The sequence below is a fragment of the Diceros bicornis genome, chromosome 11 (assembly GCF_020826845.1).
Source record: "Diceros bicornis minor isolate mBicDic1 chromosome 11, mDicBic1.mat.cur, whole genome shotgun sequence".
Classification (NCBI taxonomy): Eukaryota; Metazoa; Chordata; class Mammalia; order Perissodactyla; family Rhinocerotidae; genus Diceros; species Diceros bicornis.
In genome coordinates, this window is record NC_080750.1 from 73,871,258 (window position 1) to 73,898,459 (window position 27,202).

At 36.2% G+C, this 27,202-nt stretch overlaps 1 long non-coding RNA gene across 2 annotated transcripts in view; it reads left to right on the forward strand.

The window, feature by feature from the left end:
* Nucleotides 1-16,044, forward strand: part of LOC131411578 (uncharacterized) — a 30,980-nt gene extending 14,936 nt beyond the window's left edge. The window contains exons 5-6 of one of the 2 annotated variants that reach the window (XR_009221577.1): nt 9,893-9,941; nt 10,342-16,044. This is a non-coding gene — a long non-coding RNA (uncharacterized LOC131411578). The remainder of the gene's footprint in view (nt 1-9,892; nt 9,942-10,341) is intronic. The other variant, XR_009221576.1, reaches the window with a different exon arrangement.
* Nucleotides 16,045-27,202: the final 11,158 nt, after the last annotated feature.

Below are 27,202 nucleotides of genomic sequence, written 5' to 3' on the forward strand. Positions count from 1 at the left end.
AAATAACTCAGGGAGGAAAGTCATATACCATATGATCTCACTCATAAGTAGAAGATAAAAACAACAACAAACAATCACATATAGTCAGAGATTGGAGTGGTGGTTCCCAGAGGGGAGGAGGGGAGGGAGGAGGATGAAAGGGATGATTAGGCACATGCATGTGGTGATGGATTGTAATTAGTCTTTGGGTGGTAAACATGACGTAATCCACACAGAAATCAAAATATAATGATGTACACATGAAATTTATATAATGTTATAAACCAATGTTACCACAATAAAAAAAGTTTTTAATCCATTTTGAGTTAATATTTGTAAGTGGTGTATAATAGGGGCCCAGTTTCATCCTTTTTCATGTGAACACCCAGTTTTCCCTGTACTACTTATTCAAAAGACTATCCTTTGTCCATGAGGATTCTTGGCTTCCTTGACCAATACTGGTTGAACTTATATGCGTGGGTTTATTTCTGAGCTCTTCTTTCTGTTCCCTTCATCTTTGTGTCTGATTTTATGCCAGGACCATATTATTTTGATTACTGTAGCTTTGTAATATAGTTTGAAATTTGAAAGTTTGATGCCTCCAGCTTTGTTTTTCTTTCTGAAGATTGCTTTGGCTATTTGGGGTCTTTTGTGGTTCCATACATATTTTAGAATTTTTTTTATTTCTGTGAAAAACACCGTTGGGATTTTGATAGGGATTACATTGAATGTAAAATTGGCGTTGGGTAGTGTGAACGTTTTAACAATGTTATTTTTTCAAATCCATGAACACAGGATATTTTTTTCATTTATTTGCACCTTTTAAAATTTTTCATCAGTGTCTTATAGTTTTCATTGTATAGATCTTTCACCTCCATGGCTAATTTTATTCCTAAGTGTGTTATTATTTTTGATGCTATTTTAAATGTAGTAATTTCTTTATTTCTATTTCAGATAATGCATTATTTGTGTATAAAAATTCAACTGATTTTTGTATGTTGATTTTGTATCCTAAATCTTTGTTAAATTCCTTTATTTGGTCTAAGAATTTTTTAGAGGAATCTTGAGCATTTTATATATGTAAGATCATGTCATCTGCAAACAGAAACAATTTCACTTTTTCCATTCTGCTTTGGATGCTTCTCCTTTCCCTTTCTATTTTAATTGCTCTGGGTATGACTTCCAATATTGTGTTGAATAGAAATGGTTAAAGTGGGCAACCTTGTCTCATTTCTGACTTATAGGAAAGGTTTTCAGCTTTTCACCATTGAGTATGATGTCAGGTGTGGACTTTTCATATGTAACCTCTATAATTTTGAGATGTGTTTCTTATATATGCAATTTGTTGAGAGCTTTTATTTTGATAACATTCCTAAACTTTACACTTTTACTTCTCCTCCCCATCACATTTGAGGTTACTGATGTTACTGTTTATGTATTTTTATATTGTGTATCCAATTACAGAGTACTGTAGTTATAGTTATTTTTAATAAGTTTGTTTTTTAGCTTTTAAAATAAAGTTGTAAGTGAATTGCACACCACCATTACCGTATTAGAGAATTTGACTTTGATTATATATTTACCATTACCAGTGAGTTTTACATTACCTTCATATGTTTTTACAATGCTAATTAGTGTCCTTTTACTTCCACTCAAAGAACTACCTTTAGTATTTCTTGTAAGGCATATCTAGTGGTGATGAGCTCGCTTAGCTATTGTTTTTAAGGAAAATTTTAATCTCTCCTTCATTTCTGAAGAAGAGTTTACCAGGGATAGTATTCTTGGTTGACAGGGTTTTTAAAAAAATATTTTGAATATATCATCCCATTGTCTCCTGGCCTGAAATTTCTGTTGAGAAATCTGCCTAGAGTCTTATGGGGAGGAGGAGCTCCTTTGCATGTGACTTGTCACTTTTCTCTTGCTGCTTTCAAAATTCTTTCTTTTCTTTGACTTTGACAATTTATTTACAATGTGTCTTGGTTTAGCTCAATTCTGTTCAACATATTTGGAGTTCTTTGGGACTCATGGATCTGGATATCTGTTACTCTTCTCATGTCAGGGAAGTTTTTAGCCATTAAGGATTTAAATATACTTCTGTCCCTTTCTCTTTCTCTTCTCCTCCTGAGATACCCATAATGTGGATATTGTTTCTTTTGATGCTATCACATAAGTCCCGTAGGCTTTCTTAACTCTTATTCTTTTCTCTTTTTTCTCCTCTGACTAGATATTTTCAAATGTCCTATCTTCCTTCTGTGTGGTCAGACGTCCTGTCTTTCTCATGTTGTTGAAGCTCTCTATTGAACTCTTCAGTGCAATCATTTTATTCTTCAGATCTAGGATTTTTTCTTTTTTTATGGTTTTTATTTCTTTGTTGAACTTCTCATTTTGTTCATGCATTGTTTTCCTAATTTCATTTAGCTATCTGTCTGTGTGTTCTTGTAGTTTATGAAACTTCTTTAAGAAGAATATTCTGAATTCTTTGTTTGACAGTTCTTAGATCTCCATTTCTTTAGGGTCAGTTATTGGACCTTTATTAGTTTCTTTTGGTTGTGTCATGTTTACCTGATTTTCTATGATCCTTGTACAATTACATTGGTATCTGAACATTAGTAAGCAGTCTCCTCCTCCAGACTTTAAAGGTTTGTTTTGGCAGAGACAGTCCTTCACTGGTCAGCTCAGCTTGGAGTTCTAGACATGTGAACTGGTAGCTACGTAGGCAGGTGGAGCTTGCTATCAGGTTATCTTTCTGAAACCAGTGCCCAAGCTCTGAAGTTTTGGGGTGCTGCTGGCTGAGAACAGTTGGATAGGACTGCTGCTTGGTTCCTTGCCCAAGTGATGCTATAGGATGTGCTCTAGAGTTGTCTGAATTCTCTAGTCAGTCTTCCTAGATGGTCAGGACTCAGTACTATATTTATCAGTTGGTGGGGCTAAGATTTAGCTTCCCTGGCCAGGTTGAGCAGCAGAACAGGCCCCAAGGTCAGCGCAGCTGTTTGGGTACCTGATTCAGGCAGTATTTACTAAATGCAGCTTGCAGGTGACTTTCTTAGAAATATCTTTATTACAAGTGTTCTTAAACACATAAGTACATGCATTACAATATAGTTATCTCTTTCGTTCACTGAAACAACACTGGTGGGAATGCCACATGTAAATAGTTCTTAAAATAATCCTTATTAAAAGTGCTTTAAACACTTCACAACAGGAGTTACAGAATGAGTATTACTTCCAATCACTGAAATAACACTCTGCTGACCAAAATATGCCAGTAGCTTTGTTAGAAACATCTTTATTAATTCTTCTAAACACTTCACTACATAAATTACAGAATGTGTATCCCTACCAATCACCTAAATAACATGGTACTGAACACAGCTTGCAAGTAGCCTCATTCAAAACATCTGTATAACAAGTCTTGGAAACACTTAACTACATGCATAACAGATGAGTATCACTTCCAATCAATGAAAATACAGTGTAGAAAAAGCTTGCAAGTAGCTTTCCTAGAAACATCTTTATTACAAATGTTTTTAGACACTTACCTTCATGCATTACAGAATGAGATGTTTCATTCACTGAAATACACTTTGCTGAATGTAGCAAGCAAGCACCTTTATTAGGAACATCCTCATTAAAATTTCTTAATCATTTCACTATATTCATTATAGAATATGTATTACTTTCATTCACTGAAATAACAGTGTTGAATGCAGCTTGCCAGTAGCTTTGTTAGAAATATCTTTATTACATATCTTCTTTAACACTTCACTACATGCATAACAGATAGTGTATCACTTACTGAAATAACACTGTTCTGAATGCAACTTCACTACCTTTGTTAGAAATCTCATTACAGTGTTTTTTAACACTACCCACGAAAAATTAGGAAAGTTATCACTTGCATTAATGGAAATATGTTGAATGCAGCTTTAATTAGCTTTGTTATGTACTTCTGTATTATAGTGTTTTTAACACCATATATAAAAAATTAAGATTGTTATTACTTACATTAACAGAAATAATCCCATGTTGAACACAGCTTTAATTAGCTTTCTTAGAAATATCTTTGTTACAAATATATTTAAACACTTTGCTAAGTGCATTACATAATTGGTATCACTTCCGTTCACTGAAATAACACTGTGCTGAATGCTCTTGCAAGTAACATTGTTAGTAACATATTTATTATCATCTTGTTAAATAGTACACTACATGCCTTAGAGAACAGGTGTCAATTGAAATCACTGAATTAACAATATGCTAAACAAATCTTGCAAGTAACTTTGTTAGAAACATCTTTATTATACTCTCTTTAAATACTTCACAATACGCAATACAGAATGACTATTACTTCCAGTCAGTAAAATAACACTGTTCTAAAAATAACTTAGAAGTAGCCAGTTAGAAACATCTTATGACATGCTTTTAAACACTACTACATGCATTAGAGATTGGGTATCACTTCCTTTTATGAAATAACACTCTTCTGAATGCAGCCTCTGAATCGTTTGTTAGAATTATCTTTATTTCAAGTATTAAGAAACACTTGACTACATGCATTACATAATGGGCATCATTTGTAATCTCTGAATTGACACAGTGCTGAATGCAGTTTAAAAGTAGTTACAGACTTTACTACATGCTTTACAGAAATAACACTGTGCTGAATGCAGATTCTAAGTAGCTCTGTTAGAAACATTTTTATTATACCTCTTTTAACACTTTACTACATGCAATACACAATGGGTATCACTTCCATTGAATGTCATAATACTGTGCTGAGCATAGCTTGCAAGTGACTATGTTAGAAACATCTTTATTAGAAGTGCTTTTAAACACTTCAATATGGGCTTTACAACTGGGGTATCAGTTCATTCCCTGAAACACCACTGTGCTTTACACAGCTAAAAGAAGCTTTATTAAAAACACCTTTATTACAAGTTTCTTTTACACTTTACTACATGCATTATATATTGGGTGTCACTAACATTTACTGATATAACACTGTTCTGAATACAGCTTCCAAGTAGCTTTGTTAGAATTATCTTTACTGCAAGTGTTTTAAATACTTCACAGCATGTATTACAGAATGGATATCTCTTCCATTCACTAAAGTAATGTCATGTTGAAGATAGCTTTCAAGTAACTTTGATAGAAACATTTTTTATGTCTTCTTGAACAGTTCCCTACGTGTATTACAGAATGGGTATCACTTGCAATGGCTGAATTAATGCTTACAAGTAGCTTTGTTAGAAGCACATTTAATAAGATTTTTTAAACATTACTCTGCATGCAGTACAGAATAAAAATCACTTGCAATCACTGAATTAACACTGTGCTGAACTTAGCATTTTAATAGATTTTTTTGTCTGTGTGAGGAAGATCAGCCTTGAGCTAACATCTAATGCCAATCCTCCTCTTTTTGCTGAGGAAGATTGGCCCTGGGCTAACATCAGTGCCCATCTTCCTCTGCTTTATATGGGATGCTGCCATGGCATGGCTTGACAAGTGGTGTGTCAGTGTGTGCCTGGTATCTGAACCGGCAAACCACGGGCCGCAGAAGCGGAGCATGTGTACTTAACCACTGCACCACCAGGCTGGCCCCCAAGTAGATTTTTTAGAAACATCTGTATTACAAGTTTCTTAAACACTTTTATACATGCATTATAGAATGGTTATCACTTCCATTCACTGAAACAACACTGCTGAGTGCATGTAGCAAGTAGCTTTTTAGTAACATCTCTTATAAGCCTTCTTAAACAGTTCACTACATGCAGTACAGAAAGAGTATCACTCACAATCACTGAATTATCACTGTTCTGAACACAGCTACAAGTAGCGTTACTAAAAACATTTTTAAAATAGGTCTTATAAACACTTAACTACATGTAATACAGGATAGCTATCACTTCCATTCAATGTTATGGCACTGTGCTGAATGCACCTTGCACATAGCTTTGTTAGAGATATCTGTATTACAAGTTTCTTAAACAGTTCAACATGTTTACAGAATAGGTATCACTTCCATTCACTGAAATAATATCTTTCTGAATGTATCTTGCAAGCAGCTATGTTAGAAATATCTTTATTATACCTCTTTTTAACACTTTACTATATGAATAACAGAATGAGTATCACTTCCATTCACTGTAATAACACTGCACTGAACACGGCTTGCAATTGGCTTTGTTAGATATGACATTATTACAGGTGATTTCAAATAATTCACAACATGCATTACAGAATGGGTATCACATTTGCTAAAATGACACTGTGCTGACTGCATTTTGCAAGTAGCTTAGAATCATCTTTATTATACCTATTCTTAAATACTTCACAACATGCATCACAGAATAGTTACCACTTCCATTCACTGAAATAACACTGTGCTCAACACAGGTACAAATAGATTTGTTATAATCATCTTTATTAAAAGTTTAAGGGATCAGCCTGGTGGTATAGTGGTTAAGTTCATGCTCTCCACTTCAGTGGCCTGGGGTTCACTGGTTCAGATCCTGGGCATGGACCGTCACAGTGCTCATCAAGCCATGCTGTGGCAACATTCCACATACAAAATAGAGAAAGATGGACACAGATGTTAGTTCAGGGCGAATCTTTCTCACCAAAAAAAAAAAACATTTTAAAGGCTTCACAACATGTCTTACAGAATGGTTGTCACATCCTTTCACTGAAATAATATGGCGTTAACACAGCTTGCAATTAGCTGTTTTATTTATTTATTTTTAATTTATTTTTAATTTTTATATTGGGAGGAAGATCAATCCTGAGCTAACATCTGTCACCAATTCTCCTTTTTTTGCTGAGGAAGACTGGCCCTGGACTAACATCCATGCCCATCTTCCTCCACTTTATATGGGACGCCACCACAGTGTGGCTTGACAAGTGGTGCATCGGTGCACGCCCAGGATCTGAACCCAGGGCTGCTGCAGCAGAGTGTGCACACATAACCATTACACCACCAGGCCGGCCCTGCAATTAGCTTTTTTAGAAACATCTTTATTACAAGTTTCTTAAACACTTCACTACATGCATTATATAATGAGTATCACAACCATTCCCTGAAATAACACCATGTTGAATGCAACTTGTATTTTGCTTTGTGAGTAACATCTTTATCACAAGTGTTTTTAAGAATTCACTACATGCATTAGAGAATGAGTATCACTTCCATTCACTGAAATCACATTATGCTGAATGCAGCTTTCAAGTAGCTTTGTTTGAAAAATCTTTTTTATTAAACACTTCTTAAACTCATCACTACATGCATTACAGAATATCACTTCCATTCACTGAAATAACACAGTTTGAATGTAACTTGCAAGAGCTTTTGTTAGAAACATCTTAAATTTTTATTGAGGTAAAATTGGTGTGTAAATTACATGTTTCAAGTGTTCAACACTATAATTTGATATTTTTATACACTAGAAGGTGATCACTACCATAAGTCTAGTTACCATCTATCACCATACATTTGACCCTCTTCATCCATTTAGCCCACCTCACAAATCCCTTTCTCCTTTGGTAACTACCAATCTGTTCTCAGTATCTATGAGTTTGTTTTTGTTTGTTCATTTAGTTTCTTAGATTCCACATATAAGTAAAATCGTATGATATTTGTCTTTCTCTGACTTATTTCACTTATCATAATACCTCAAGGTCCATCCACGTTGTCACAAAAGGCAAGATTTTCCTCTTTTTTATGGCTTTGTAGTATTCCATTGTATATATATACCACATCTTCTTTATCCATTCATTGATCAATAAGCACTTATGTTGTTTCTATGTCTTGGCAATTGTAAATAATGCAGTGAACATAGGGGTACATTTATCTTTTTGAATTACTGTTTCTGTATATTTCAGATAAATACCCAGAAGTGAAATATCTGAATCATACAGCGGTTCTATTTTTGGTTTCTTGAGGAATTTCCATACGGTTTTCCATAGAGGCTGCAACAATTTACATTCCCACTAACAGTGTGCAAGGGTTCCTTTTTCTCCACATCCTCTTCAACACTTGCTATTTCTTGTCTTTTTGATGATAGCCATTCCAGTGGGTGGGAGGTGATATCTCATTGTGGTTTTGATTTGCATTTCCCTAATAATTAGTGATGTTGAACATCTTTTCATATGCCTATTGACTATCTGTATGTCTTCTTTGGAAAAATGTGTGTTCAGATTATCTGCCCATTTTTAATTAGGTTGTTTTTTTTGTGTGTTTGAGTTCTATCAGCTCTTTATATATTTTGGATATTAACCCCATATTGGATATATGATTTGCAAATATCTTCTCCTATTCATTAATACCTTTTCATTTTGTTGATGGTTTTCTTTTTTTTTTTTTAATAATTTTTATTTATTGATTGATTTTCCCCCCAAAGCCCCAGTAGATAGTTGTATGTCATAGCTGCACATCCTTCTAGTTGCTGTATGTGGGACGCGGCCTCAGCATGGCCGGAGAAGTGGGAAGTGGTGTGTCGGTACACGCCCGGGATCCGAACCTGGGCCGCCAGCAGCAGAGCGCACACACTTAACCGCTAAGCCACGGGGCCGGCCCATGTTGACGGTTTTCTTTGCTGTGCAAAAGCTTTTTAGTTTGATTTAGTCCCATTTGCTTATTTTTGCTTTTGTTTCCCTTGCCTTTGGAGTCACATCCAAAAAAAAATCACTAAGACTGATGTCAAGGAACTTATGGCCTATGTTTTCTTCTAGGAATTTTATGGTTTCAGATCTTACATTCAAGTTTTAAATCCATTTTCAGTTAATTTTTGTTTATTATGTAAGATAGTGATGTAATGTCATTCTTTTGCCTGTGGCTCTCCAGTTTTCCCAACACCATTTGTTTTAGAGACTATCCTTTCCTATTGTATATTCTTGGCTCCTTTGTCATAAATTAATTGTCTATATATATGTGGGTTTATTTCTGCACTCTCTATTCTGTTCTATTAATCTATGTGTTGGTTTTTCTGTCAATACTGTACTATTTGGATTACAATAGCTTTGCAGTGTAGTTTGAAATTATGGAGCATTATGCTTGCAGCTTTGATTTTTTATTCTCAATTGGTTTTGCTCTTCAGAGTCTTTAGTGGTTCCATATAAATTTTAGAATTATTTGTTCTAGTTCTGTAAAAAATGTCATTGGAATTTTGATAGGGATTGCATAGAATTTGTAGATTTCTTTGGGTAATATGGACATTTTAACAATATTAACTCTCCCAATCCATGAGCATGGAATATTTTTTCATTTATTTCTGTCTTCTTCAATTTCTTTCATCAATGTCTTATAATTTTCAGTGTACAGGTCATTCATCTCCTTGGTTAAATTTATTCCTAGGTATTTTATTCTTTTTGATGTAATTTTTAATGTTTTTTTCCTTAATTTCTCTTTCTGATAGTTCATTATCAGTACACAGAAATGCCACAGATTTCTGCATATTGATTTTGTAGCCTGCAATTATACTGAATTCATTTATTCTCACAGTTTTTTTGGTGGAGCCTTTAGGGTTTTTAATAATATTATGTCATCTGCAAATAATGACAATTTTTTCTTTCTTTCCAATTTGAATGCCTTTTATTTCTTTTTCTTGCCTAATTGCTGTGGCTAGACCTTTCAATATATGTTGAATAAGAGTGATGAGAAGGGGCATCCTTGTCTTGTTTCTGATCTTAGAGAAAAAGATTTCAGTTTTTTATCATTGAGTGTGATGTTAGCTGTGGGTTTGTCATATATGGCCTTTTTATGTTAAGGTATGTTACCTTTATACACACTTTATTGAAAGTTTTTACTATAAATATATGTTGAATTTTGTCAAATGCTTTTTCTGCATTTATTGAGATAATCATATAATTTTTATCCTTCATTTTGTTAATTTGACGTATCACATTGATTGATTTACAGATGTTGAACCATCCTTACATCCCTGGGATAAATCCTACTTGACCATGGGGTATGATCTTTTTAATGTATTGTTGAATTTGGTTTGCTAATGTTTTGTTGAGGATATTTGCATCTATGTTCATCTGGGATATTTGCCTGTAATTTCCTTTTTTTGTAGTATTCTTGTCTGAATTTTATATTAGGGTAATTCTAGCCTTGTAAAATGAGTTTGGAAGCATTCCTGCCTCTTCAACTTTTTGGAACAATTTGAGAAGGATAGACATTAAATCTTTTAATGTTTGGTAGATTTCACTGTTGAAGACATCTGGTCCTGAACTTTTGTTGGGAGGTTTTTATTACTGATTCATTCTCCTTACTAGTAATTATTCTATTCAGATATTTTTTCCTGAAGAAGATTTGCCCTGAGCTAACATCCATTGCCAATCTTCCTTTCTTTTTTTTTATTTCAGGAATATTAGCACTGGGCTAACATCTGTGCCAATCTTCCTCTATTTTGTATGTGAGTTGCCACCACATCATGGCTAATGAGTGGTGTAGTTCTGTGCCCAGGATCCAAACTCATGAACCTGGGCCACCAAAACAGAATGCTCTGAACATAAGCACTAGGCCATGGGGCTGGTCCCTGAGATTTTCTATTTCTTCATGATTCAGTCTTGGAACATGTTATGTTTTGAGAAATTTATCCATTTCTTCTAGGTTGTCCAATTTGTTGGCGTAGAATTTTTCATAGTAGTCTTATAATCTTTTGCATGTTTGTGGTACCAATTGTAACTTCTCTTCTTTTATTTCTGATTTTACTTGAGCCCTCTCTCTTTTTTCTTGGTGACTCTAGCTAAAAGTTTGTCAATTTTTTTTTATCTTTTTAAGGAACCAGCTTTTACATTCATTGATCTTTTCTATTGGTTTTTTTTTTTTTTTTGGCTCTATATAATTTTTTCAACCTTGATCTTTATTATTTCCTTTCTTCTACTAACTTTGGGCGTTATTTGTTCATGTTTCCTAATTCATTTAGGTATATAGGTATATTGTTTATTTGAGATATTTCTGGTTTCTTGAGGTAGGCCTACATTGTTATAAACTTTCCTCTTAAAACTATTTTTGCTCCATCTCATAGATTTTGGTATGTTGTATTTCCATTTTCATTTGTCTCAAGGTATATTTTTATTTCTCCTTTGATTTCTTTCTTGACCCATTGGTTGTTCAGAGACATCTTTATTGAAAGTCTTCTTAGATACTTCACTACATACATATCAGAGTTAGTATAATTTATATTTACTGAAATAACATTGCTGAATGCAGGTTGAAAATAGCTTTGTTAGGACATCTTTATTAAAAGTCTTTATAAACAGTTTACTACATGCATTAAAGAATGAGTATCACTTACAATCCTTGAAATGACACTATGCTGAACAGAGCTTGTAAGCAGCTTAGTTAGAAATGTATTACAAGTCTTTATAAACAGTTATCTACATGCACTACAGATGGCTATCACTTACAATCATTGAAATAAAAATGTACTGAATGCAGTTTGCAAGCATCTTTGAAAGAAACATCTTTATTACAAGTATTCTTAAATATGCATTTCAGAATATGTATCACTTCCATTCACTGAAATAACAATGGGCTGCATTCAGTACTGTGTTATTTCAGGGATGAGGGATATATATTCTTAATGTATCTATTAAATTGTTTTAGAACACTTGTAATACAAATGTATCTAAGAATGTTACTTGCAAGCTATAATTGTGGTATTTGACGAATGGAAGAAATATCCATTTTTTAATGCATGTAGTGGAGATTATGGGGACGATTGTAATAAAGATGTTTCTAAGATGTAATAAAGATGTTTCTGATGCTAGTTGAAAGCCACATTGAGTGCAGTGTTTTATCAGTTAATGTAAGTAGCACCTATTCTGAAATGCTTGTGGTGAAGTATTTAACACCATTATAAAGATATTTCTAAGAAGGCTACATGCAAGCATCTTTGAGAAAAGTGTTATATCAGTGTTAGGAAATTATACCCATTCAGTAATGCATGCAGTGAAGAGTTGAGAACAATTGTAATAGAGGTGTATCTAAGAGACAGAATAATATCAGAAAATGGAAGTAAATTGTTTTTGTACACTTGTAATAAAGTTGTTTTTAGGAGTGCCACTTACAAGCTGCATTGAGATCTGTGTTACTTCAGTGAATGCAAGTGATACACATTCTGTAATGCATACAACAAAGTGTTAAGAACACTTGTAACTAAGATGATTCTAAGAATAATACTTGCGTGCTGCATTCAGTGCAGTGTTATTTCTGTTAATATAAGTAATTCCCATTCAGAAATAATTGTGGTGAAGTGTTTGAGAAATATTGTAATGAAGATGTTTCTAAGAAAGCTCTTGCAAGCAACACTGAGAGCTGTGTTATTTCAGTGAATAGAAGTTACACACAATCTGTAATGCTTGTAGTGAGCTGTTGTGAGACACTTGTAATAAAGATATTTCTACAAACAAAACATGCAAGCTGCATTCAGACAAGTGTTATTCCTGTGAATGAAAGTGACACTTTGTAGTGTATGTAGTAAATTGCTTTAGAACACTTGTAGAAATGTGTTTCTAAGATCACTACTCATACACTGCATTCGTTGTTATGTCAGTGAAAGATAGTGATACCCATTATGTAATGTATTTAGTAAGGTGTTTAAGAACACTGTAATAAAGATGTTTTTAAGATCCCTACTTGTAAGCTGTGTTAAGATCAGCCTCATTTCAGTGTATTGAAATGATACAATTTCTGTAATGCATGTAGTGAAGTGTTTCATGACACTTGTAATAAAGATGTTTTGAGGAATGCTAATTGCAAGCTGCATCTAGAACCATGTCATTTTAGTTTAAGAAAGTGATACCCTTTCTCTAATGAGTGCCGTGATGTTTTTAAGAACACTTGTAATAAAGAATTGTCTAAGAAAGCCCCTTCCAAGTTGTTTTAACACTGTATTTCCCTTTTTCCCTGTTGAATGAAGTGACAAACGTTAAGTAATGCATGTAGTGAAATGTTTCAGAACGCTTATAATAATGATATTTCTAAGAATGCTGCTGCAAGCTGTATCAATAGCAGTGTTATTTCACTACCTGGCAGTGATACTCATCATGTAATACATGTAATAAAGTGTTTAGGAACCCTGTAATAGATATGTTTCTAAGAATGGTGCTTTTACGATGCCCACTGTTGAGGCAAGTGTTATTTAAGTGAATGAAGTGATACCACCTCTGTAATGCGTATAGTGTGTGAATAAGAACACCTATAAAACAAAATGTTTCTAACAAGCTACTTGCAAGCTGCATTGAGAAGAATATATTGTCAGTTAATGCATTTGATAACATATTCTGTAATAGATGTAGTGAATTATTTAGACCACTTATGTTAAGGATAGTTCTAATAAGCTGCCTGTAAGGTACATTCAGACCAGTGTTATTTCAGTGTGTGGTGATGGGTGTCACTTTACCCATTCTGCAATGCAGTGAAAGGACACAGTGATAAAGATGGTTCTAATAAAGCTGCTTGCAAGAGGCTTTTAGATCAGAGTTATATCAGTAAAATAATGTGACACCCTTTCTGTCATACACCCAGTGACTTTTTTTTTTTATGAGGAAGACCAGCCCTGAGCTAACATCCAATGCGAATCCTCCTCTTTTTGCTGAGGAAGAGTGTCCCTGGGCTAACATCCATGCCCACCTTCCTCTACTTTCTATGGGATGCCACCTCAGCATGGCTTGACAAACAGTGCCTCAGTGCACACCCAGGATCTGAGCCTGTGAAATACCGGCCATTGAAGCAGCAGAGTGTGCTCACTTAACCGCTGCGCCACTAGGCCAGCCCCATACACTCAGAGACTTTTTAAAGAACACTTGTATTAGAGATGTTTCTAAGACTTCCACTTGCAAGCCCTATTAGAACTGTGTTTCTTTAATGAATGGAAGTGATACTTAATAGTAATGTATGTGGTGAAGTGAATAAGAACACTGTTATAAAGAAGTTTCAAAAAGTAAATCTTAAAAGTTGTCATCACAAGAAAAAGCTTTACTATGTATTAAGATGAATGTTAACTAAACTTATTGTGGTGATCATTTCACAATATAAACAAATGTTGAATTATTATTGTATACTTGAATCTAATATAACATTATATATCAATTATACCTCAATTTTTAGAAAAATGAAATTTCTAAGACCTCTACTTCACTACTTTCAAACTGCAGTATGAACTGTGTTATTTCAATAATGAAAGTGATGCTCATTCTGTAATGCATGTAATGAACTGTTTCAGAACTCTTGTAATAATGGTGATTGTAAGAATGCTACTCTCAAATTGCATTCATACCAGTGTTAATTTATGAATGGAAGTGAAACCCATTCTGAAATGCTTATGTTGAAGTCCTCGAGATCATTTGTAATAAATAAGTTTCTAACTTTCTGTTTCCAAGCTGCATGAGGAGTCTGTTATTTCAGTGAATGGAAGTAATATGCATCCTGTAATACATGTAATTACATGCTTCAGAATAGTTGTAATAGTGATGTCATCATCATGGTGATGTGAGATAATCCCTTTGTCTCTCCCATTGAATCTACAACAAGTAAAACATTCATAATTCAACAAAGGCTAAATTACCCAAAACACCATGACAGTGGAGAGATCCACACATCAATACATATGAAGGGGGTGGATTGGAGCACATAGAGGAGGAAAACAGGGAGAAAAGTAGGGACAGTGCCCAGGATCCTAGCTTCTGATAGTGGCAGCTGAACCAGCTGCCTTCAACCCCAGAGAACCCAGTGGGCAGCAGTGGAGATATGTGTGAGACTCTAGCCTCCCAACACTGGTGGAATCTGTGGCCACTAGGAGCAGAGCAGCAGTAGAGGTGGAGCCACATGATCCTGGGCCCCTGGCTGCAGCTCAGAGCCTGGTAGCAGCAGTGGAGGTGCACACACAACTCCAGCCTTCCAATGGCAGTGACACCTGCAACCACAAGGAAATGGGCAACAGCAGAGGTGGTGCCTCATGAACCTGGCCCCCTCCCCACTCTCTTGCTTTTCCCACTGCAGTGGCAGTGCTTCCAACTCAGGTGATCCCAGACGCAGCAGAGGTGTCAGTTATCCTGTGCCCCTGGCAGCAAAACCACTGACTGCAGTGACATCAGGAACAGCAAGGCATCAGTGACCCCCAGAGGCACAGGTGGTAATGACAAGAGTACCAGTGACACCCTAATAGAGGCAGTGTAGGGTGGAAAGTGCCAAACCTCAAATATAGCGAGAGACAGCGCAGGTAAGAGAAACCAAAAATTGATGCTATAGCACCACCTACTGAAAAACAAAAGAAAGGCCTCTAATCTCCAACTGCTTGAATAGTTAGAATCAAAACAAAGCTATACCTAAATAAGAAAAGTGTTCACCATGACAGTGTTCTGGCAGAGGAATAACTCATCAATCACCACAAAAAGTCATGGTAACACAGCATGACAAAGAGAAAATAACAATTCCCCAGAAATCAAACATAAAGTCTTGGAAGATTGTGATCTACCTGATAAGAATTCAAAATACCTGTCATGAAGAAACTCAATGAACAACAAAAAAGCTCAGAAAGGCAGTTCAATGAGCTCAGGAATAAAATTAATGAACAGAACGGAACTCTAAAAAAGAACCAATGAAACTCTGGAGCTGAAGAACTCAATAAACGAGATGAAACATGGATTTGAAAGCATTAGAAATAGAGAAGACCATATGGAAGAGATTTAATTAGCAAGCTCAAAGATAGAAATTTACCTCCTTCTCCTACAGGTAGAAGAGGAGAAAGAACTAAGATTTTTTTGAAATGTAGAAATTCTATGAGAATTACATGACTCCACTAAAAAGGGCAACATAAATGTAATGGGTATCCCAGAAGGAAAAGAGAGAGAGAAGGGAGCAGAGAGCTTATTTGAAGAAATAATGGCTTAGAACTTTCCAAATCTGGGGAAGAAACTAGATATATAAATCCACGAAGCTACTAGAACACCCAATTTTCTCAATGCAAAAGACTTTCTCCAAAATAAAAGATAATACAACTGTCAAAAGTCAATGACCAAAAAAGTATTAAAGGCAGCCGGGGGAAAAATCCAGTGACTTACAAGGGAAGTATTCCTTACAAGGGAACCCCCATTAAGCTATCGATAGATTTCTCAGTAGAAACTCTACAGACCAGGAGAGAGTGAAATGGTATATTCAAAATATTGAAAGATATAGTTGTCAGCAAAGAATATTGTGTCCAGCAAAATTATCCTTCAGATATAAAGAAAAAATAAAGGCTTTCCCAGACAAACAAAAGCTGCAAGAGTTCACTGCCACTGGAACTGCCTTACAAGAAATGGTGAAAGGAGCTTTCTTACTTGAAATAAAAAGGCAAAGGTATACAAAACTGTGGCAGGGTGATAAATAGAATCAGAAAGCTGTAACTTTACATTAGAATAGGTGAGTAAACACTTAATTATACCACAAAGGTTAAAGGGAAAAGAAGCACTAAAAATAACTATAACCACTTCAATTTTGTAACAAACTCACAACATAAAAAAGGATGATTTTCAACAACAAAAACATATACAGGGAGGAGAAAAAAGAAGAAATCTGTATAGGCAAATGAAGATAAGATGTTATCAGCAGGGAAAGGACTATCTTCTCTATGAGACCTTTTATACAAATCTCATGGTAACCACAAAATAAAAATTCAGAGCAGAGGCACAAAATATAGAAAAGAGAAAACTGAGTAAAATATTATAGGAAAACACTGAACTGAAATGGCAAACAGTAACACAAGGAAAAAGAAACTATGGAAATATAGAGCAACAAGAAAACAAAAGATAAAATGGCAGTGTTAAGTCTTCATATATCAATAATCACCTAAATGTAAATGGACTGAATTCACCAGTCAAAAGACACATAGTGGCAGGATGGATGAAAAAATAAGACACAACAATATGCTGTCTTGAGGAGACCCCTTTCATCTCTAAAAACAAACATAAGCTCAAAGTGAAGGGATGGAAGTTGATATTCCAAGCAAATGGCAACCAAAAAAAAAAAAAAAAAAAAAAGCAGGTGTAGCCACACTTATATTACACAAAACAGACCTCAAGCCAAAAAAGATAACAAGAGACAAAGGTGGACATTATATAATGATAAAGAGGACAGTCTATTGAAAAAACATAACATTTATTAATATATATGCACCTAACACAAGAGCACCAAAATAGATAAAGCAATTGTTAACAGATCTAAAGAAAGAAATTGACAGCAACACAATAGCAGTAGGGGACTTTAATACCCCTCTTACATGAATGGACAGATCATCCAGACAGAAGGTCAACAAAGAAACATCAGCCTTAAATAAAACATTAGACCAGGTGGACTTGATAGATATATATAAAACATTCCATCCAAAAACAGCAGACTACACATTCTTCTCAAGTGCATATGGAACATTGTCAAGGATAGACAACATGTTGGGAAACAAACAAGTCTCAATAAATTTAAGAAGGCTGAAATCATATGAAGCATCTTTTCTGATCATAATGATATGAAACTAGAAATCAACTACAAGAAGAAAGCTGAAAAAGTCACAAATATGTGAAGAGTAAACAACATGCTATTGAACAACTATTGGATCAATAAAGAGATAAAAAAATACCTAAAGACAAAGGAAAATGAAAACACGACATACCAAAATCTATGGGATACAGCAAAAGCCATACTAAGAGGGAAGTTTAAAGGCAATACAAGCCTACCTAAACATACAAGAAAAGTCTCAAATAAACAATTAAACATTACACTTAAAGGAACTAGAAAAAGAAGAACAAATGAAGCTGAAAGTCAGTAGAAGGAAGGAAATAATAAAAATCAGAGAAGAAATAAATAAAATGGAGACTAAGAAGACAATAGAAAAGATCAATGAAACTATGAGCTGGTTCTTTGAAAAAATAAACAAAATTGACAAACATTTAGCTAGAGTCACTAAGAAAAAGAGAGAGAAGGCTCAGATAAATAAAATCAAAAACAAAAGAGAAGAAATTACAACAGATACCACAGACATACAAAAGATTATAAGAAAATACTATGAAAAACTATACACCAACAAATTGGATAACCTAGAGGAAATGGATAAATTTTTAGACTCATGCAACCTCCCAAAACTGAATCAAGAAGAAATAGAGAATCTGAATAGAGCAATCACAAGTAAAGAGACTGAAATAGTAATCAAAAACCTCCCAAAAAACAAAAGTCTAGGACCAAACAGCTTCTCTGGTGAATTCTACCAAACATTCAAAGAGAACTGAATACCTCTTCTTCTCGAAATCTTCCAAAAAATTCCAAAAATATCTTCCAAAAAAAGTTAGGATGGGACACTTCCTAACTCATTTTATGAGACCAGCATTACCCTGATACCAAAACCAGACAAGAACAAAAAAAAAAAAGAAAGTTATAGGCCAATATCACTCATGAATATAGATGTAAAAATCTTCCACAAAGTATTAGCAAACTGAATACAATACATTAAAAGGATCACACATGACAATCAAGCAGCATTTATTCCAGGGATGCAGGAATGGTTCAACATCTGGAAATCAATCAATGTGATAAACCACATTAACAAAATGAAGAATAAAAATCACATGATCATCTTGATAGATGGAGAGAAAGAATTTGACAAGATTCAACATCCATTTACAATAAAAACTCTGAATAAAATGGGTACAGAACAAATGTACCTAAACATAATAAAGGCCATATATGACAAACCCACTGCCAACATTATATTCAATGGTGAAAAACAGAAAGCTAATCTTCTAAGAACAGGAACAAGACAAGGTTACCCATTCTTGCCTCTCTTATTCAACATAGTATTGGAGCAATTAGGCAAGAAAAAGAAATTAAAGGGATCCAGATTGGAAAGGAAGAAGTAAAACTGTCAATATTTGCAGATGACATGATTATATATATAGAAAATATGAAAGAATCCACCAAAAAACTATTAGAAATAGTTAAGAAATACAGTAAAGTTGCAGGGTACAAAATCCACATACATTTAGGACTGTGCCAAGCAAGAAGAGAAAGTCCTTGGGGCATTCAATAAGGACATTTAGACAAAGCAAAACAAGAAAAGGAATTTGTGGTTAGCAGGAAACTGTTGCTGATTTAATTTTATTGAAGATTTAAAATGTTGGGCAAAAGAATGTTGCTTTAACAAGCAGAGAAAGAAATTTGGAATGTACATCATTCATGACTAAAAGAATCAACTAGAAGAAATTATCAGGAAAATTGAAAAGGTATGCTCTTTTGTTTCCTAAAATTATTTATTTTGGCAACTCAGATGGGTTAGAAATATCAACATAGACATCTCTTGTATCTTATTATGAGTCCTCATATCACTTACCACTCTTCTATGTTAATCAAAGCGAATCCCTTCCAATTATACAGACTGGTATGAAATCATGAGACATCACATTCTGCTAGATGGGAAATACTATCTATCTAAAAAGATCCATTGAATAATGGAAGGGGTCTATTTTTATTACATATTCCTTCTAGCAAGTTTGAATGAATAAAATGGTGAAAGAGGAATTACTTGATTTTTATAGTTTCAGATACATAAATGATAATTTGTTAATAGACAAAAATAATATTTTAATTGCTTATATCCTGATATTACAGTGCTGGAAACTGTTTAGGATGTGTTTAATAAATATCAATTCTTCCTTCTATGAGTTTACAATCAGAGACTGATGATAAAAAAGAGAAATACATAAAAGGAGGGATAACTTTGTAAACCACAAGTACAACAATGTTCAAATAGAAACATAAAATATCTTAGATCCATTAGAAATGTAGAAGAGATGTGCTTACAATGAGGGGGAAAAAAAGAAAATATCCTATCTGTTATTAGGAAGTAAGTCCTTGGTGCTAGAAGAATTATATTGAATAATTATTTAATGTCTGTAAGAAGTGAATTTGTTGATCAATCTATCCATCCATCCATCAAATGGGAGAAGATATACAGTGAAATGATCATAGAAAGAGGGTAGTATGCAGACACATGATGTGGCTCAATCAGAAGGTACACAAGAAGAGAGAAAATGGTTAGTGGGCACTTTTAAAAATTGGAATGAAAGACTTTGCAATTAAGAAGATCTTACACATGATTTACAGGATGAATTAAAAAAATTACATGGTCTCAGAAAAGTCTGGCATGCACCAAATGACAGGTGGAAAAGATAACTTTGGTAGAAGAATTGAAGACTTACAGAAGAGACATATCGTAACTTGGGATTCTGGGGACATGAGTCTATGGTTGTACAAACAGGAGATGAAGGATTACATATAAACCATAAATCAAAACTAACTCTTTATAGAGTCAAATTCTTATTTCTCGTTGAAATAATAAATTACTTCACTGTGATTGTATCACCTCTGAGATAATAAGATTTGATCATTAAAATGATTAAAATAAACAGACAATGGAACAGTTAATTCACTTGTCTAGACCACCTTAATGATCAAACTGAGAAACAGTGCACATGACCCAATTGTTGTGGCCATCACTCAACAAACACTAATTGGCTGCTTTTTGCAATACATTAGAGCGAGCAGTTACTATACAAAAAGTCAATTGAACACAGAGTACTTTCTTTTATATATTCTGTAAAAAATCCATTGGAAGAGTTTGAAAAGAAGGCAAATCAGATTCAGAAAATGTCGTGACTGAAAAAGCAGATTTAGGAGCTGGTCTGATGGCGTAGTGGTTAAGTTCACGCACTCCGCTTCAGCCACCCAGGGTTTGCAGTTTTGGATCCCAGGCACAGACATACTCACTGCTTATCAAGCCACGCTGTGGCAGGCATCCCATATATAAAGTAGGGGAAGATGGCACGGATGTTAGCTCAGGGCCAGTCTTCCTCAGAAAAAAGAGGAGGATTGGCAACAGATGTTAGCTCAGGGTTGATCTTCTTCACCAAAAAAAAAAAAAAGCAGATTTAATTAGGAAGTGGAAATAGAAATTGAAAAACAATCAAGAGTCAGTAAGGAGTTTTATTTGGGAGCTTTGTTATTTATCAGTGTTCTTTACTGACACATGGATGTTGGGTGTTGGAAAAGTTAAAGACGGGTGATAAATTTCTATTTAATATGAATTGGTCATGCAACTTGTCTTACAGCCAGATTTAATCTGTAGGACAGAAGAAAATATAGAAATTGATTTATTAGATTTGTGCGTTCACTCAACAAACATTTTTTTTTTTGAGCCCATGTTATTTTGTAAGCACTGTCCAGGCACTGGGGTTCCAACATGAATATAAGCGTGGCCTCTACCATCAGTGAGGCAACCATACATGAAATAGCTCATTTGCAAAGCAATGGGGGTAACCCCATGGAAAGTGGAAACTAGGTGATGAGGGGTAAAGAGTCTCTAAAGTAGATGAGGTGCGAGTCAGACTAAATGAGGGAAGAGGCTCAAAAGCCAAGAAGAGAGACTTGTGTAACTGCTTATCAGCAGTGTCAAATTCCGTACCTAGGTCAAGGATCATCAAGATGGCAAAGTGCCATTTCATTTGGGCAGTGAGTATGTTACTGGAGACCTTGGCAAGGCTAGCTTCTGGGAAGTGACATGGGTTAGAGCTGGACTGGGTCAGGTTCAGAAGTATCTTCACTGAGGGACCAAATGCATCCGGTGCACTCTAGGAATTGAGAGCGAAAGGGTAGGGAAAGAGTTGTTACAGGGTGGGTGTATTTCTTGAGGCCCAGGAATACCTGAGACAGCAGGAACCCCCAAACACAGTCTTTTTAGTTTATTTTGTGAAAATTCTAGCTTTCACTAGCAATAAGGAAACAGTATTTACATCTTAAAGTAGACTTTGTTGAGCCTGTTTGGTTTATCTGGCAATGAGTCATTCTAACACTGACCCTGACATTGAAGTCAGCAGACCCTATTTGGAGAGCATTGGTAATTGTAGGAGAAGTCGTTTAAAAAGTTGACAAAAGCATTTGCTCTCCCTGATATGTTGAACAACTGTGTGTATTAGTTTTGATGACTGAATATTAGCTTGGGAGCATACAAATGCTATATTTGAGTCAAAGAAAAAGGAAGTCTCATCTTCTGAAGGAGCTAAATGTACCTGACACAGGAGGAAGTTACAATACTTTCTATTTTGGTTTGCTCTCATTTGAAAAAAAAAATTAAAGAGAAAAGTCGTTCTGCAAACACCAACCTCAGTTAAAACGCTAAATACTAGTTGCAGTTTCCCCATCTCTCCCCAAGGGAATGTGTCCATTGTGACCAGCCATCTGTTTCCCTCTATAAGACCTCAAGACTTCTGCCTCATCCAGCATGCTGGACTAACACTAAATATCAGTGTGATGATGAATCAAAAGTCAACAGCAGCAGAACTTTATTAATCAAGAAATGACACTTAGTAAAGTCATCTCTTTTTGAGAGATATCACAATCATTAAAGTTGAAAAATGTATCCAGAGAGTCCTTAAGCCCGAATAAGGTATGAAGTGCGGGGGATACTGATCTTCAGTGTTTCCAACTTGATCAAATATATATGTGCTCACATGCTGGCCAAAGATGCTTGAGCAAATAATAATGGCATATAGCCTGTGATAGCTTAGTTAGACACAGTGACAGACCCAGAACTGGACATTTGAGAATCAATTACAAAACAGGTTAAAGTTGCAGTCTATAAGAGAGTGGATTTGGAGTCCGTAGGACCCAGGTTTTAACTGCAGCTTTGTTACTTATTAGCTGTGGAACATCAATCAAATGACTTAAATTTCTAAGCCTCTATTTCCTCATCTATAAAATGCAAATAATTGTCGTTTTAAGGATTAAATGACACAGTGCATGCAGCTTAACCCAAAACCAGGCATATAGTAAATGCTTCATAAATGATAGCCATTATTTCCCTCAAATCAAGCATCCTCAATTCCTTGTTGGTCAGGAAAATACAAACCGTTAGCATTCAGTTAAAAATGTAAGAGCAACTAAGAAAATGAATGTGTGAAACAGCTTGTCACGAAAATGTTACATTCTAAAAACAATCAAGATATATCTAAGAGAAAAAATAGTGAGCACCATAAAATTCAATCTAACCTAAGGGGATTGAAATGACAGCATTTTTAATCACCAAATAGAATCCAGAAAGAACTCCTAAAGTTATAAAAGTTTCATTCACTTCTAAAATTTAATAAGATTCTGATTTTAGTCATATTGAAAAATAAAATCATCTCTGTTGAATTATACATACAAAGAGTCTCAGCGCTCTTGCTCAAATTAATAGTAAAAAATGATTCCAAGTAGGTTCTCTGGGACATATTAGTAATATTCAGATAATCAGTGCTCCCCTCTCCACATGGAAAATGCCCCACTGCATTTTAGAAGAACTTGATGACTGAAGCTCTTTGCTACATTATCTCTTTTATGGTCCCTGGTTGCCAGTTAGTGTGGAGGCCCTAGAGCCCTCCCTGCCATCAGTCAGACCCAGATCTCCTGCCAGTTCTCAGACCTCTCATTTAATTGAAATGCCCTGGATCACCAACCCCCGTTCACATTATTCTTTTTTCCTATTCTTAGGGGAACTTCGCCAGTTTGATCTATCTGCAAATAGAACACAGAAAGAAAATCTGAAAGTTATAAAAAATGGACAGTCAATTGCTAAAGCTCTTTGAATCTCAGTGAACACTGGGCCTAAATTTAACCCTTAGGAGAACCCAGAAATTCATCTGCTAGCCCTCAACTTGGCCTGCTGAGGAAAAAGTAGACTCCTGCCCTTTACCAAAGATAAACTCTATTTTTCTAGGTGAGAAAGAAAACTGCAAAGTCAGGGCAGTGTGGAGAGCAGGCCGCTCACTGGCACAGGCTGACTGTCATCCCACTTAAAAAGGCTTTTTTAGCCTCTCTACCCCAAAGCAACTTTTCCCTCCACTGGTTTCCTGCTTCATCCATGTCTTGCCATTTGTGTTCATATATCCTCAGGTTATGAGCCATCAGAGAGTAGCATCTTTAGGTCTCCATTAGAGCTCCATATCATGAAGACCTGATTCCGTTTTCTCTGAATCTCCTCAGAGCCTAAGCCAGATCTCACTTTTCCCAAAGAGTCCTGAAGTCTGGGAGACAGGGAAGAAGGAAGGGGAAAGGGAATTTAAGGTTCTGCTTTTTGCCTTTGTCAACCCCCTGTAAGTCATTCAGCCTCACTGGCAGTTATTCTTTTGTATGATGGAGGTAATTACAGATACCAGTTTGAAAAGTACTTTCATATCCTAAGATAAAAGAGGCTCTAAAATGGTAGAGGATAATTATTATTAGCAGCTCAGTGGTTCTTAGGTTTTTCCATATGCAGCTTCCTCCAGGAAAGCTAAATCCATCAAAATAAAACAAATTTGATAAAAAAGATACAATACAAAACTACTTAAACAAGGAAAATGACTTCAAAAAGATGAGCCAGATGAAATATAAAAGTGAAATAAAAAATTAAAATGATGACATGCTTCTAAAGAAATTTCTGCTTTATTGTCAAGAATGAACTTAACATCACACACAACTTGTGGTAGTAATAATGTCATCTTGTGTTTGTATAATGTCTTTCCCAATAACCTTACACCTCTTTTGTGATGTAAAATGATACTTATGAAATCTTCAAGATGTTAGCAGGCTCGTTTTTAGGTGAGATATTTGGAGGCCAATCCATTTCCTAGATTGAGCCAGTAGAAAAATGAGAATTAGAACCAACTTTTCCCAATTTACTGTACAGAAGAAAGGAACTGGAGTATCTGCCATCTCATGGTATCCATCAAAAATCTCTCTGTAGGAATCTAGTCAGCTACAAGATACAGATGGAATTTTTGGCATGTGTTCTGACTTTTGTCTTACCATTTAGCAAGTATTAAAAAACAATTATTGGGGAGAGAAGTCAAGATGGCGGCGTAAGCAGACTCTGAACTCACCTCCTCCCGCGGACACAGCCAATTTACAACTACTTGTGGAAAAATGACCCCTGAGAGAGAACTGAAAACTGGATAAGAAGAACTCCTGCAACCAAGGACAATCCTAATTGAGGTCCAAGAGGCAGAAACTCCCTTCTGGAGAGAAAAAACACCACCTTCATGAGCCGCCAGCCTCACAGCCGCCCGGGAGCAGCCCAAAACCAATCAGCCCTCCCGGGAGGAGCGGGGCCCTGAGCCAGGGAGTGCTCCCACTGTGGGCATTTTGTGGACCCAGCACAATTGAGATGAGTGGCATAATATCTGACTTTGCCTGCTACTAAAACACTGGGGAGGACCCCCAGGAAAGCTGGTTCACAAAGAAATTAAAACCGGCCCTCAAAGGGCCCATGCGCAAACTCACCCATTTTAGAAAGCAACCTAAAATCACCAGAAAGAAAGGTGCACAGTGTTTTGGTGAAAAGAGACTCACCTGATAGGCTCTGAATGCATTGCAGTGAGAGGTGAGACTTCTCCAGGGACTGGGACATTGGCGGCGGCCATTGTTGTGGCCTGGTGTGGGTGTGCTGACACAGACACCATTGGAGTTCTCCCTGAGGCCTGCTAGCCCAGGGTCTGCCCCACTCACTACAACACCGATTTAATCCAGCTCAGCCAGGGCAGGCAGCCCACCCTAGAGAATGGCCCCACCCAACAACAAGCCCTCAGGAAACTTGTGGGCCTGCATAGATTGGTGACTGGATTCTCTGCAGCCTGGCAACTGAGCCCACGTCAATGGGGCAGGGCGTGCACAAGGAACGGGTGGAGAGTGTGGGGCGGTGGTGGAGTGTGTGGGGCTCCCACCGTGGAGAGACTGGGTCCACTCCAGGAGGTTGGGGCATGCACATGGGGCAGGACTGTGTTGACTGTGTGTGTGGACCTGTCGGCAGCAGGGCTTGTTAGCTGCAGAAGACTTGTGCTTCTCAAAGACCCACATAGGGGGTTTGCCCCACCTTCCAAAGTCTGAAACAATTGGATGCTCCCATGCCTGAGGCCAGCCCCACCCAGCTGCAATCCTCAGAGAGCTGACAAGAGACCTAAAGGCTGGAGGCTTATAGCATTTGTAAGCCCCTGAGCCTAACAACCTGCCACACTGGGAGCCTACTCACTTAAAAGACATACTGCAACACAAATGTGGTATTAGAACTTGCAGCCAACTGTGCTGGGGCTCCCCACACCCGATAAAGAGACTCAAGGGCCCACAACAACTATAAGCAGCTGAGCATTACAACAGCTGGCCAGGAGCACAAGTTGGCCTCCCTGGGCGACTACAGGGAGGCCAAACATGCCACAACAGAAGGACACACATAGCACACATAGGGGTCACCCCTGGAACATTGAGAACTGAGGGAAGCACATTACAGGACTCCTAAGGCATCACTTATATAAGGTTACCTATCCAAGAGAAGGGACGTAGCTGAACCTACCTAATATGTACACACAAGCATAGGGAAAGAGGCAAAATGAGGAGGGAAAGGAATACATTCCAAGTAAAGGAACAGGACAAAACCCCAGAAAAGGAACTAAGTGAAACAGAAATGAGCAACATACCCAACAGATAGTTCAAACAAAGGGTGTTAAAGATGATCACTGATCTGGGGAGAAGAATAGATGAATTCAGTGAGAATGTCAACAAAGAACTAGAAGATATAAAAAAGAACCAATCAGAAATGAAGAATACAATACTAGAAATGAAAAATTCACTAGAGGGACTCAAAAGCAGAGTAGAGGAAACAGAAGAACGGATCTGCGCGCTGGACAATAGACTACAAGAAATTACCGAAGCTGAACAGGTAAAAGATAAAAGAATTAAAAAGAGTGAAGACAGTCTAAGGGACCTCTGAGACAACATCAAACACACTAACATCCGTGTTATAGGTGTCCCAGAAGGAGAAGAGTGAGCCAAAGGGGCAAAATCTATTTCAAGAAATGATAGATGAAAACTTCCCTAACCTAAGGAAGGAAACAGACATCCAGATACGGGAAGCACAGAGAGCCCCAAACAAGATAAACCCAAAGAGGCCCACACCAAGAGACATCATAATCAAAATGTCCAGAATTAAAGATAAAGAGAGAATCCTAAAAGCCACAAGCAAAAAACAAGTTACATACAAAGGAAACCCCATGAGGCTATCAGCTGACTTCTCAGCAGAAACCTTACAGGCTAGAAGAGAGTATCACGATATATTTAAAGTGCTAAAAGGAAAAAACTTACAGCCAAGAATACTCTATCCAGCAACATTATCATTCAAAATGGAAGGAGAGA